General features: G+C 38.2%; 1 protein-coding gene across 4 annotated transcripts in view; it reads left to right on the top strand.

Annotated features, from left to right (window-relative positions):
• The window catches only part of LOC144286872 (uncharacterized), a 112,263-nt gene that overhangs the window by 4,633 nt on the left and 92,860 nt on the right, over positions 1 to 14,770 (top strand). For 3 of the 4 annotated variants that reach the window (XM_077853944.1, XM_077853943.1, XM_077853941.1), the window contains exons 2-3: positions 7,698 to 7,823; positions 9,964 to 10,035. The gene's annotated coding sequence lies outside the window, so the exon portion shown is untranslated. Of the gene's footprint in view, positions 1 to 7,679; positions 7,824 to 9,963; positions 10,036 to 14,770 lie in introns of all 4 variants that reach the window. The other variant, XM_077853942.1, reaches the window with a different exon arrangement.

The raw sequence follows: 14,770 nt of genomic DNA, 5'->3' as shown, positions 1-14,770 counted from the left end.
GCACCATTTATTGAAGAGACTGTCTTTCTTCCAATGGATAGTCTTTCCTCCTTTATCAAATATTAGTTGGCCATAAAGTTGAGGGTCCGCTTCTGGGTTCTCTATTCTGTTCCATTGATCTATATGTCTGTTTTTGTGCCAGTACCACACTGTCTTGATGAACACAGCTTTGTAGTACAACCTGAAATCTGGCATTGTGATTCCCCCAGATATGGTTTTCTTTTTTAAAATTCCCCTGGCTATTCGGGGTCTTTTCTGATTCTACACAAATCCTAAAATAATTTGTTCTAACTCTCTGAAGAAAGTCCATGGTATTTTGATAGAGATTGCATTAAACGTGTATATTGCCCTGGGTAACATTGACATTTTCACAATATTAATTCTGCCATCCATGAGCATGGAATATTTTTCCATCTCTTTGTGTCTTCCTCAATTTCTTTCAGAAGTGTTCTATAGTTTTGAGGGTATAGATCCTTTACCTCTTTGGTTAGGTTTATTCCCAGGTATCTTATGCTTTGGGGTGCAATTGTAAATGGGATTGAATCCTTAATTTCTCTTTCTTCAGTCTCATTGTTAGTGTATAGAAATGCCGCTGACTTCTGGGCATTGATTTTGTATCCTGCCATGCTGCCAAATTGCTGTATGAGTTCTAGCAATCTTGGGGTGGAGGCTTTTGGGTTTTCTATGTAGAGTATCATGTCATCAGCGAAGAGGGAGAGTTTGACTTCTTTGCCAATTTGAATGCCTTTAATGTCTTTTTGTTGTCTGATTGCTGAGGCTAGGACTTCCAGTACTATGTTGAATAGCAGTAGTGAGAGTGGACATCCCTGTCTTGTTCCTGATCTTAAGGGAAAGGCTCCCAGTGCTTCCCCATTGAGAATGATATTTGCTGTGGGCTTTTCATAGATGGCTTTTAAGATGTTGAGGAATGTTCCCTCTATCCCTACACTCTGAAGAGTTTTGATCAGAAATGGATGCTGTATTTTGTCAAATGCTTTCTCTGCATCTAATGAGAGGATCGTATGGTTCTTGGTTTTTCTCTTGCTGATATGATGAATCACATTGATTGTTTTACGGGTGTTGAACCAGCCTTGTGTCCCGGGGATAAATCCTACTTGGTCATGGTGAATAATTTTCTTAATGTACTGTTGGATCCTATTGGCCAGTATCTTGTTGAGAATTTTTGCATCCATGTTCATCAGGGATATTGGTCTGTAATTCTCCTCTTTGGTGGGGTCTTTGTCTGGTTTTGGAATTAAGGAGATGCTGGCCTCATAGAACGAATTTGGAAGTACTCCATCTGTTTCTATCTTTCCAAAGAGCTTTAGGAGAATAGGTATGCTTTCTTCTTTAAACGTGTGATAGAATTCCCCTGGGAAGCCATCTGGCTCTGGACTTTTGTGTCTTGGGAGGTTTTTGATGACTGCTTCAATTTTCTCCCTGGTTATTGGCCTGTTCAGGTTTTCTATTTCTTCCTGTTCCAGTTTTGGTAGTTTGTGGCTTTCCAGGAATGCGTCCATTTCTTCTAGATTGCCTAATTTATTGGCGTATAGCTGTTCATAATAATGTTTTTAAAATCGTTTGAATTTCCTTGGTGTTGGTAGTGATCTCTCCTTTCTCATTCATGATTTTATTAATTTGAGTCTTCTGTCTCTTCTTTTTAATAAGGCTGGCTAATGGTTTATCTATGTTATTAATTCTTTCAAAGAACCAACTCCTGGTTCTGTTGATCTGTTCCACAGTTCTTCTGGTCTCGATTTCATTGTGTTCTGCTCGAATCTTTATTAACTCTCTTCTTCTCCTGGGTGTACGATCTATTTGCTGTTTTTTCTCTAGCTCCTTTTTAAATTTTTTTTTTAATTTATGATAGTCACAGAGAGAGAGGGAGAGAAGGCAGAGACACAGGCAGAGGGAGAAGCAGGCTCCATGCACCGGGAGCCAGACGTGGGACTCGATCCCGGGTCTCCAGGATCACGCCCTGGGCCAAAGGCAGGCACCAAACCACTGCGCCACCCAGGGATCCCTTCTCTAGCTCCTTTATGTGTAAGGTTAGCTTTTGTATTTGAGTTCTTTCCAGTTTTTGAATGGATGCTTGTATTGCGATGTATTTCCCCCTTAGGACTGCTTTTGCTGCATCCCAAAGATTTTGAATGGTTGTATCTTCATTCTCATTAGTTTCCATGAATCTTTTTAATTCTTCTCTAATTTCCTGGTTGACCCTTTCATCTTTTAGCAGGATGGTCCTTCACCTCCACGTGTTTGAGGTCCTTCCAAACTTCTTGTTGTGATTTAGTTCTAATTTCAAGGCATTATGGTCTGAGAATATGCAGGGGACGATCCCAATCTTTTGGTATCGGTTCAGACCCGATTTGTGACCCAGTATGTGGTCTATTCTGGAGAAAGTTCCATGTACACTTGAGAAGAATGTGTATTCAGTTGAGTTTGGATGTAAAGTTCTGTAGATATCTGTGAAATCCATCTGGTCCAGTGTATCATTTAAAGCTCTCGTTTCTTTGGAGATGTTGTGCTTAGAAGACCTATCGAGTATAGAAAGAGCTAGATTGAAGTCACCAAGTATAAGTGTATTATTATCTAAGTATTTCTTCACTTTGGTTATTAATTGATTTAAATATTTGGCAGCTCCCACATTCGGGGCATATATATTGAGGATTGTTAAGTCCTCTTGTTGGATAGATCCTTTAAGTATGATATAGTGTCCCTCTTCATCTCTCACTACAGTCTTTGGGGTAAATTTTAGTTTATCTGATATAAGGATGGCTACCCCTGCTTTCTTTTGAGGACCATTCGAATGGTTAAATAGTTCTCCAACCTTTTATTTTCAGGCTGTAGGTGTCCTTCTGTCTAAAATGAGTCTCTTGTAGACAGCAAATAGATGGGTCCTGCTTTTTTATCCAGTCTGAAACCCTGCGCCTTTTGATGGGGTCTTTAAGCCCGTTCACATTCAGAGTTAATATTGAGAGATATGAGTTTAGTGTCATCATGATATCTATTCAGTCCCTGTTTTTGTGGATTGTTCCATTGAACTTCTTAAAGGGGAATTTTAAGAGTCTCCCTTAAAATTTCTTGCAGAGCTGGTTTGGAGGTCACATATTCTTTCAGTTCCTGCCTGTCTTGGAAGCTCTTTATCTCTCCTTCCATTTTGAATGAGATCCTTGCTGGATAAAGTATTCTTGGTTGCATGTTCTTCTCATTTAGGACCCTGAATATATCCTGCCAGCTCTTTCTGGCCTGCCAGGTCTCTGTGGAGAGGTCTGCTGTTACCCTAATACTCCTCCCCATAAAAGTCAGGGATTTCTTGTCTCTTGCTGCTTTAAGGATCTTCTCTTTATCTTTAGAATTTGCAAGCTTCACTATTAAATGTCGAGGTGTTGAACGGTTTTTATTGATTTTAGGGGGGGATCTCTCTATTTCCTGGATCTGAATGCCTGTTTCCCTTCCCAGATTAGGAAAGTTTTCAGCTAGGATTTGTTCAATTACAAATTCTGGCCATCTGTCCCTTTCGGCCACCTCGGGAACCCCAATTAAATGTAGGTTTTTCTTCCTCAGGCTGTCGTTTATTTCCCTTAATTTATCTTCATGGTCTTTTAATTGTTTGTCTCTTTTTTCCTCAGTTTCCCTCTTTGCCATCAACTTGTCTTCTATGTCACTCACTCGTTCTTCCACCTCGTTAACTCTCGTCGTTAGGACTCTTAGTTTGGATTGCATCTCATTCAATTGATTTTTAATTTCTGCCTGATTAGCTCTAAATTCTGCAGTCATGAAGTCTCTTGAGTCCTTTATGCCTTTTTCTAGAGCCACCAGTAGCTATATAATAGTGCTTCTGAATTGGCTTTCTGACATTGAATTGTAATCCAGATTTTGTAACTCTGTGGGAGAGAGGACTGTTTCTGATTCTTTCTTTTGAGGTGAGATTTTCCTTCTAGTCATTTTGCTCAGTGTAGAGTGGCCAAAAGCGAGTTATTGGGAAAAGGAGAAAAAGAGAGGAGAGAAAGAAGGAAAGAAAAGAGAAAAAAAAAAGGAAGAAGAAAAGAAAAAGAGAAAGAAAAAGAAAGAAAGGAAAAAAAGGGTGGGGGTAGGAAACAAATAAAAAAGCAAACAAACAAAAAACAAAACAAAACAAAACAACAACAACAAAAACCACAGGGGAGTATCTTCTGATTTTGTATACTTTAAGTCCCTTGACTTCCCCTGGAACTTATCCATCTAGCTGGTCTTCTGGGGGAGGGGCCTGTTGTGCTGATTTTCAGGTGTTAGCACTTGGGGGAGCTGCTCTGCCCCCTGCCTGGTGCAGGGCTCAGTGAGGCCCCAGGAGGAACAACTGCAGTGGCAGCAGCCAGCTCTGAGCCCTGGAGTCAGCCCTCGCAGTAACTACAGAGCTCTTGGTCTGCAGGGCCTGGAGGCTCCTGGGCAGGTCCTCTGATCTGCTCAGCTCGGGTCAGGAGCGTCCTTGCTGTCCTGGGCCCTCCCGGCCTCTGCCTGTCCCGTGGGGAGGCCGGATCCTGGGCTGTGTCCCGGCGCCCTATGCTCCGGGGCCTGCGCTGTTGGATTCGCGCTCCGGCCGGGCAGCCCCATCTGCGGAGCCGCCGCCGGAGCCCCTCCGAGCTGCTCCTGGGTCCAGCCGTGCGCGCTGCAGCCCTTCAGGGAGCTCGGCGCACTCTCCCGGGGCGCAGTTCCTCTGTTACTGTCCCAGGGAGCCTGAGGGCGTCCCCGCCCTCCTGGGGTCCTTCTCCAACTCCCTGTGAGCCCCTTTCCGCCAGGGAAGATTGGTGCAGCTCCTGCTTCTCCAGACGGAGCTCTCCTGTCCTGGGGACACTCGCCCCGGCCTTAGCCCAGCTCCTCGCAGGGCCCATCCCCCTTGGATGCCTTTTGTTTCTTTATTTCTTTTTCCCATCTTCCTCCTACCTTGATAGAAGCGCGAACTCTTCTCAGTGTAGCACTCCAGCTGTTCTCTCTTTAAATCTCAGGCCGAATTCATAGATTTTCAGGATGATTTGAAGGTTTTCTAGGTAATTTGGTGGGGACAGGTGATTTGGAGACTCTACTCTTCTGCCATCTTGCCCCTCCTCTATCTAATTAGGAAGTTTTATACACTTTTAGAATATAGGAAATTCTAATCTAGTTGTCAAAAAGTAATAGACCACCTACATAAAAATATAACTCATAAATAAAATATTTAAAGATACACAGTAAAAATCTCTCTCCTATCTGGCCTCTCCCTTCAGTTCCTATTCTTTTTCTCCAGTAACTATAATAAGTAACTAGTTTCTTATATAGGTAGTATTTAGTCCATTCAAGAAAATATGAATATATTTGTGTGTGTATATATATATATATGTATATATACTTATTCTCCCTCTACCCACTTTTTGCATAAGTGGAAGTATAATGTGTACATTGTTCTATATCCTTGATTTTTTAATATAACAATATATTTTGTATATTTGTTCATATCAGAATATAAAGAGCTTTCTCATTCCTTTTTGTAGTTGTATGGAGAATTTGTGAATTTTCATTCTGATGGAGATAGTTACGTTTAACTTATTGGGATCAGTGATTCATCCAACTTGAATATTTGTCTTTTCAATTATGGCACCCAGAAATGTTTTGTGGCATCACCTGATAGATATCTTCCATGAAATATCTAACTTTTGAGTATAATTTTGAAAAACTCTAACTCCCTTTAGAAATGAGTTAATAGCCTAATGTTTTATGAACTTACCAAAACTCTTCAACTCTTATTTTCAATATAAAAAGTATCTTAGTGACAAAAGTGCATAGTTTTATTTCATAGTCTCTAAAGATACATTTTGTTTGGTTTAGTTTCAAATAATGTCATAATAGTTGGTTGCCAATAATAATACATTTGTATAGTATTTGATGTTGTACTAAGTAAGCACTTTCACATAATTTATGTCCTATCAACTATTCTTTATGACTCTCCTGTTAAGTAGGAGTCTTAGAAAGAATGAGAAAAATGAAGTTCAAAGAAATTGTGCCTTACCTAGAACCCCACAACAAGCAAATATTGTACTCCACGTGCAGATATATTTTTTATGTATTATAGCTTAACAGTTTAGCTTACAAATTAATTTTATATTATAATTTACAGATTAAAATCATGACCAGCACACATACATTGAACACAAAAAATGCATGAGGTAGGCTGTGAGAATCTTAAAATTTAGATGAAAAACTAGGCCATTTATATAAAAACTAATATTCTATAAGATCAAATTAGTGATGCATATTTATTATTTTAGGAGTTCAGATGAAGATTAGATTCCTATGAAACAAAATGGAGGAAGTCTTTGAAGGAAGGGTAACATCTTGGTAGGTAGAGGGGAATCAAGAAAACACTAAGACCTAGAGATTAGAAGGGAAGAAAAGAATGGGGACATGAGAAAGATTTGAAAGACGAGGAATGAGTGATAGTTGGTAGGTCTACATTGAAGGGAGTATCAAATGTTAGCTCAAATAGGTCTTAATATATTCTTTGGGTAAGAGAGTGTCAGGTGCTGAGCTGTCTCTAAAAATTGACTTTAACAGTGTATTGGATTAAGGAGCCACTAGAAGTGGGAAGACAATTTATTCAGTCCATTCTTTTAACAAACAAGGGGCACTGTGCTGGTAAGCAAGATAGGTAAATACTGATCTCTGACCCCAGAGAACTCATTGAAGAAAGATTAACAGATAAATAACTACAAATTGTGCTAAATGTTAAGGAGAAAATGTGCGAGGAGGAGGTACAACATTAAGGTGTAGTAGCTTAATTTAAATAGGATAGTCAGGGAAGCATGTTCTGAGATGTGACTAAACTAGTTTTAGGCTAAAACTACAGGATGAGAAGGATTCCACTACTTGAAGAGTTGAGAGAAGAGTTTTCCAGATTGAAGGAAGAAGCTGTGAATGGTCCTAGGGTTGGAAGTAACATATATGTTATTATCTATATTAGGCCACTAGTGTTATTAAATAAGAAGACTGACATATGGGGGAAGGCACAAAAGTCTTATATTAACCTCAGTTTCCAATTATTTTAAAAAATAACCGTTCTGTTAACAAATTTATTAGCTATTACCCAAAAACCAAGGTTCTCAACTCTAAGTGAAAGAGAGTCAGTATAAGACAAATTAAGTTTAATAAAGAAATGGGGAAAAGGCAGATTAAGGTGTTAGTGACTGGGAGCTGCAGAGAGATCACTGGACACATACAGAAAGGACATAGGAAACATGAGAAGTAAAGATAGATGGATAGAAGGAGACACATATCAAGGTTTAACTTCTATGAGTCTGCTTTATAACTGATCTGTTTTATATGTATGAAATGAGAATTAGATACATATGAACCTTGAGAGAGTATTTAAGGTGAGTGCTATATCATCTTTTAAAATTGCTAGAGGGATCCCTGGGTGGCGCAGCGGTTTGGCGCCTGCCTTTGGCCCGGGGCGCGATCCTGGAGACCCGGGATCGAATCCCACGTCAGGCTCCCGGTGCATGGAGCCTGCTTCTCCCTCTGCCTGTGTCTCTGCCTCTCTCTCTCTCTCTCTGTGACTATCATAAAAAAAATTAAAATTGCTAGATATCTATACTAATATTTTGAATTATGACTTAAACTAATTATTTAGCATTTGTATCTAAACTGAAAATATTTTCTTCTGATAGAGGTTAATGAACTTGCAGATGCCTTAAACAAAGTCACCAATGAGAAAGTTGATGTTGATGATGTAAAATCTATGCTGAAAGGCCTGGGAATATATTTCCCAAAGGAAGAATTACAGGAGGTGCTTACATCCATTCCTCTTGATAGTAAGTATTCCTTTTCTGAGTCATTTATTACATACCAAACTTGTATTTACTTTCACTAATAAATCCACAGAGCTGATCAATTAGGAATCAAATGTAATGAATTCAGTAACATTAGGTATTTTCTATTAGGCTTGGATGAGAATTTGTTTGGGGTTATTCTCATATTGAATTATCCTAGGGAAGTTTTGTATTCCTCTTTTTCCCATTCTTTGCCTCTTGAGGCTTGAATTATATGTTCTTATTGGACAGGAGCTATGAAACTCTCTCATGTCTATGAAGCACATGGCCAGGCCTTGGTGTGGTGATAGCACACTACCAGTTTTGTTTCCCCATGGTGCTAAAAGGGGTACACTGGTATTTTTGGAATCTTGCCAATGAGATATTTAGCAGGATGATGTTAAAATGGGGTTTTATCATAAGAAGATTAACTATTAAAACTTATAGGAAAATACTGAAGCATACAGGCTTCTTCCATATTATGTAATAGGTATTCCCATTACTCTACTATCTTACCCATGAAACATTGAATGTACTCTGGTTTTGATGTGAAGTTAACTGACTTCTCCAAATGTGAGATATCTATGATATCTGTGGAACTTCTGGGTCTCCTTGAAGTTTAGGCTAAATGAACCTTGGTTAGTAAATTTACAACTGTTTTGGATCCCCTGGGTCTCCTTGGAGTCACCCATGTTCTTGAGATTAATTTCCTCTAAGTTTTAGGCTGAATTTAGGTAGCTACAAAAATTAAATTATTGCCAGAGCCAAGATGTTTAGGATGTAACAAAAATGTTATGTTTTCCAATTGACAAAATATTTTGTCCTTAAACTTTGGTTTTTTAAATGGGCCTATAAAACTTTCCTAGATATGTGGTTTATAAACAAATCTCTTGCAGGGTTAATATTAATGATATGATAGGGTTTATCATAGTACAACATTTAGAATTTCTTTCTTACTTGAACAATTCATGCATGATGCTTTCTGAAATCAATGTTACCTTTCTTTGGTATTGATATAGCAGTGCCAGTCTTTCCAATATTTGGGGGACATTTTTGTGTATATATGTTGGATACATCCAAGTATCCAATGAATAAAAAAATTAAGAATAGCAACATCAAACAATGGCTTGTTATCTATTTTTTGGCAAGAGAATTACTTGTATGATTAGTTATCATAGCTTTGATGGAATTCCCAGCCTCAGATATGCCAGAGATGAAGATAAGCAAATGTCCTGAGATTTCTTTTTATGTAATCATTCTTCAGTCTTTAATTAAATATTTGCAATGATTTGTGTAGCCTAGTGGCTACATTCTGCCTATAAAATCAGATAGCCTAGACTTTTGGCTTCATGTTTAGTAACTGTATGCTTAGACTGACTAGACTCTCTAAGGCTGGGTTTCCTCATCTGTTAAAAAGGGGAAATATTAGTAACAACCTCACAGAATTTTTGTGGTATTAAATGAAATGGTATATATAGAGCACTTACCATAGTGCCCAGGAAGCTCAGACTGAATGCTTAATAAGTGGTAGAAGTAGCAGTAGTACTACAACTAGTAGTTATTATTATTACTATTATTATCCAGGACCCATTATTGATATTTGAGTGGCTTTTTTAAAAAAAACTTCGTACGTTGTATATTTTTTTAAATATAGAAGAAGAAGGCCCCCTGAAAGCTCTGGCTGCCATTAGAAAAAATGTGGTCACTCCTGATGATCTAGGCTCCATCCTGAAAAATATAGGAGTTCCATTACCTCAAGATGCACTTCAAAGATCAGTGCAGAATGTGGCTCTCATGGGTGAGTAATATTTCTAGATATCCTTTATCTTAGCTGACATGCATCTGTTTGAACTTTTCAAGAATCCTTAAGAGGTCTATCTGCTTCATGGATTATCCAAGCCTCTTTTCTACCTACTACCCAGTTGAATCCTACTCATTTTCAGTAGCATCATACAAAGGAAGATCTATAGGAGATTAGTGTATGTGTCTGAAAGATATGCATGAGTCTGTCTTTCTGATTAAATATGTATGTCTATATTTCAAGGCCAAATCTATAAACTGTTTTTCAGTATGGCAATTATGCTATGGTTGCCCATCTCTGATCATATTCCCTGTTCATTGACATGCATTTTTTTTCTTTCAGAGGATGGAAAAGTAAATTTAGAAGAATTTATTGGCAATTTAATCAATCCAGGATCTTCACCTCTACCTGAAAGTAAGAATTTTCAGTTGAATATAGATAATAAGCGGGTTGTGGATCTCTTGGGAAAATCCCAGCTAGGGTTTTGAGGTGTTCTTTTAAAAAAATTTTTTTTATTGGAGTTCAGTTTGCCAACATATAACACCCCATGCTCATCCTGCCAAGTGCCCCCCTCAGTGTCCCCCTCAGTGCCAATCACCCCACCCACCTCCCTTTCTTGAGGTGTTCTTAAACTGATTTAACACTGGCTTAGTTTTCTAATGTCTTTATTCTATACATGTCAAATGTGTAGGACAACTAAGAGAACATACTCTTTAGAGAGTACTAGTTACCTCTTTTGCCTAGTCTGAGACCAGAATCTTGACTGCAGTTATCTTTTCAGTAAGGGCCTTATGAAGAAAAGAATATTATTAGTTAAAATGACTAAAACAGCACTTGGCATTAGGTTGTTTACAAGTTACTCTTCTTTAACTTAAGTATAATTGCATGAGACATTTTAACATGATAATTAGTGGTTCCTGGTACTGATTTATAATAATTCTTTATCAAGAAACTAGTGAAAACCTTTGTTACTATTAGGAGAATTTTTGTTCAGGTTTGTTATTTTTCTTTTATTTGAATATTGTTTTCTTTGGCTATTTCTTTGTATTAGCTCTGTGGGTTTTTTAAAAATTTCTCTTTATACACTAATTCAAAGTTTAAATTTAGCACAATGTTTGTCAGTTATAACGTTAAGAACCCTTTCCCTCTTTTGGTTTGCCTGGTGTTTCCATAATCTTAGGCCTCTGAGTTCCCTGGTAGGCTGCACTTTCTTGCCCCTCTGGTGCTGAAAAAGGAAGGAACGATTTATAGTTTGCACATTTAAGTGAGAAGAAGACTTCTGACACCAAGCCAAAATTATACACACATTCAAATCACTTTATACTGTCCATTTTTAAGCATGCTTATTGGTTGCAGAAGCTCAAGGTTTACTTCTTCAACCATCTCCACCTACTTTTGGATAGGCACACACGTGTAGCTTTGACAAGCCAAAAATATTTATGAAGAGATGTTTTGTAGAAATGCCTTTTTTGAGGCAACTTTCTAATATATCTCAGCTGTTTTTGAGAACTGGTGCCAAAAACAGCCATAACAAAAGTGTCACTGTATCTCCTGAAAGCATTGCCCATTATGCTATTTAGTGATGAATATGAAAAATGTCTTGAAATTTAATATATAAAAAAACCTTTCTCTCTCCCAAAGACCAGTGTGCTTCTTTGTGTAGACAGTAACCTGAGTTCCCCATTATGCCTTAGCTTCCAAAAAGTTCAGATCTAAATTTAATATTTAATCATTATAACTATTGGCTTTGTTTGTTATTTACTACCTTTTTCTTGTGTGTTTTAAAATTTTTTCTATTTCTATTTTAGTGTATTAATTTGCATTGAATAATTCTTTAAACTATTTTGGGAAGTCATTCTTTATGAAGCAGTGTATCAAAAACTGGTATCCGTGAATGCTGGCCCATGGGATATCTATGAATATGTCATAAAAAAGAGTCCTGTGACTAAATATGAAAAACACTAGAGTATAAAACAAATTTCCCTGCAACCAGACTATTAAGAGACTTTATACATTTAAGAGTTTGATAGAGGGATCCCTGGGTGGCTCAGTAGTTTAGCACCTGCCTTTGGCCCAGGGTCCCACGTCGGGCTCCCTGCATGGAGCCTGCTTATCCCTCTGCCTGTGTCTCTGCCTCTCTCTCTCTCTCTCTCTCTTTTTCTGTGTCTCATGAATAAATAAATAAAATATTAAAAAAAAGAGTTTGATAGAGTTGATATACAGCAGACCCTGAATCTACCAGATCACAGAATTCTTTCATTGTTGTTATTTTGTTTTGATAATTTTAGAAATGATACCCAACAATCCAGAATTACACTAATAGGTATTTACCCAAAGGCTACAAAAGTACTAGTTTGAAGGGGGTACTTGTGCCCCAATGTTTATAGGAGCATTATTAACAATAGCCAAACAATAGAAAGAGGCCAAATGTCCATTGACTGATATATGCATAAAGAAGATGTGGTATATACATATAAAATGGACTATTACTCAGCCATCAAAAAGAATGAAATCTTGCCATTTGCAGTGATATGGATGCAGCTAGAGTGTATTGTGCTAAGCAAAATAAGTCAGTCAGAGAAAGACAAATACCATATGATTTCACTTATATGTAGAAGTTAAGAAACAAACTAGATGAACATAGTGGGAGATTAAGAGGGGGAGGCAAACCATAAAACAGACTCTTCATGATAGAGAACAAACTGAGGGTTGATGGAAAGAGGTGAGTAAAATGGGTAAAATGGGTACTTTTACCCATTTACCATGGGTAAAATGATAATACAGATTAAAAAGGGTACTTGTAATGAGCACTGGGTGTTGTATATAAGTGATGAATCTCTATATTCCATACCTGAAACCAATATTATATGTTAACTAACTAGAATTTAAGTAAAAACTTGAAAAAATTATGGAATATTTCAAACACACAGAAATTATAGGAAATAATAGATTTAACAACATTTAATAGTTTCCTATATTTGCTTTGGACCTTTAACTTTTTGATTTTTAAAGAAATAAAAATATTCTGTTATAGTGGAAGCCCCCATTACTATTCTCAATTCTGTTACCTTTACTTCCTCATTCATTTCCCAAGGCTAACCTCAAGTTGTACAGAACCCTTTGTAGTTCACATACTAGTTTTTCCTGTGTTCTTCAGAAGACAGTTTGGAAGCATGGTTTTGAAGAATAAAATGGAAAAATTGTTTGATGCCAATATGATAAAATTGAATCTATTTATTTGAATTACCCTTGTACTCTGTGGCTCTGTTAAATTTTCTTATTAGCCCTGGTATTTTGGTAGATTCCTTAAGATTTTCATGTAAATAATTATGTAATCTGCAGATAGACATGATTTTACTTCTTTCTTCCCATTCTCTATGCCTTTTATTTCTTTCTCTTGTTCTTGACTTATTTTATTGGCTAGCACCTCCAGTATAATGTTGACTAGAAGTGTTGAGAATGGGCATCTTGCCTTATGATGACAATAAGGGGTGTGAGGAAAGAGTGATGGGGGAACCACAGCTAGGACCAGACAATGTTCCCTAGGCAAGCGGAGCTTGGGAGAGGAGGCCTGACACTGACAGGGAAATGGATGTGAAGGAAACAGCACTGAATGAATCCTTGACAATAGAATTATACAGAAAAGCTGGCTGCTCTTGTACCTGACTCCCTAGTTTGCAGAAGACTGGGAAGAGAGGTTAAGTAGTCCTCACCTGGACTTTATAGATTAGGACGGGTGGTTCAGGCATTCCAAATAGAAATACTGGTGTGTCCGGGTATGGAAATGGTGTTGTAGGGCTCAGAAAAGAAAATGAAGGAGCAGCTTCGGCCAGGTAGGTTACTATAGTTGAGACAAACCAGAGGTTACCATCATTATGATAATATGTCTGCTCCTATCCTCATTTATTTTTAAATCTTCATGCTGGCATTCACTCAATGACCTCCCTTTTCACTTGGCATTTTATCTTGCCTTCTGTACTGGCTGTGGAACCTCCGCTTGACTGTCAGGCACATTGGGACTTTTGGCTTCTGTCTCTAACCTCTTTTCCTTTTACTGGGTCACAGGAGATCTTTTGCTATTTGATCTATTTTGGAGCTGTGGAAAATGTGGTGGCTGTGACACACTCTTCTGCTGAAGATGGCAGTGCTCCCATTTCTTTATTTTTTATTTTTTTTATTGGAGCTCAATTTGACAAAATATACCATAACATCCAGTGTTATGCTCATCCCATCAAGTGCCTCCCTCAGTGCCCATCACCCAGTCACCCCCACCCCCTGCCCACCTCCCTTTCCACCACCCCTTGTTCTTTTCCCAGAGTTAGAGTCTCTCATGTTCTGTCCCCTCACTGATACTTTCCACTCATTTTCTCTCCTTTCCCCTTTATTCCCTTTGACTATTTTTTATATTCCCCAAATGAATGAGACCATATAATGTTTGTCCTTCTCCGATTGACTTATTTCACTCAGCATAATACCCTCCATGTCCATCCATGTCGAGCAAATGGTATTTGTCATCTCTAAAGGCTGAGTAATATTCCATTGTATACATAGACCACATCTTCTTTATCCATTCATCTTTCGATGGACACCGAGGCTCCTTCCGCAGTTTGGCTATCGTGGACATTGCTGCTATAAAAATTGGGGTGCAGGTGTCCCGGCGTTTCACTGACTCTGTATCTTTGGGGGTAAATCCCCAGCAATGCAATTGCTGGGTCATAGGGCAGATCTATATTTAACTCTTTGAGGAACCTCCACACAGTTTTCCAGAGTGGCTGTAACAGTTCACATTCCCACCAACAGTGCAAGAGGGTTCCCCTTTCTCCGCATCCTCTCCAACATTTCTTGTTTCCTGCCTTGTTAATTTTCCCCATTCTCACTGGTGTGAGGTGGTATCTCATTGTGGTTTTGATTTGTATTTCCCTGATGGCCAGTGATGCAGAGCATTTTCTCATGTGCTTGTTGGCCATGTCTATGTTTTCCTCTGTAAGATCTCTGTTCATGTCTTTTGCCCATTTCATGATTGGATTGTTGGTTTCTTTGCTGTTGAGTTTAATAAGTTCTTTATAGATCTTGGAAACTAGCCCTTTATCTGATACGTCATTGGCAAATATCTTCTCCCATTCTGTAGGTTGTCTTTTAGCTTTGTTGA

Source organism: Canis aureus, chromosome 16 (assembly GCF_053574225.1).
Source record: "Canis aureus isolate CA01 chromosome 16, VMU_Caureus_v.1.0, whole genome shotgun sequence".
NCBI classification, from domain to species: domain Eukaryota; kingdom Metazoa; phylum Chordata; class Mammalia; order Carnivora; family Canidae; genus Canis; species Canis aureus.
The sequence above is the reverse complement of the archived record's forward strand: the minus strand, read 5'-3'. Positions and strand labels throughout refer to the sequence as shown.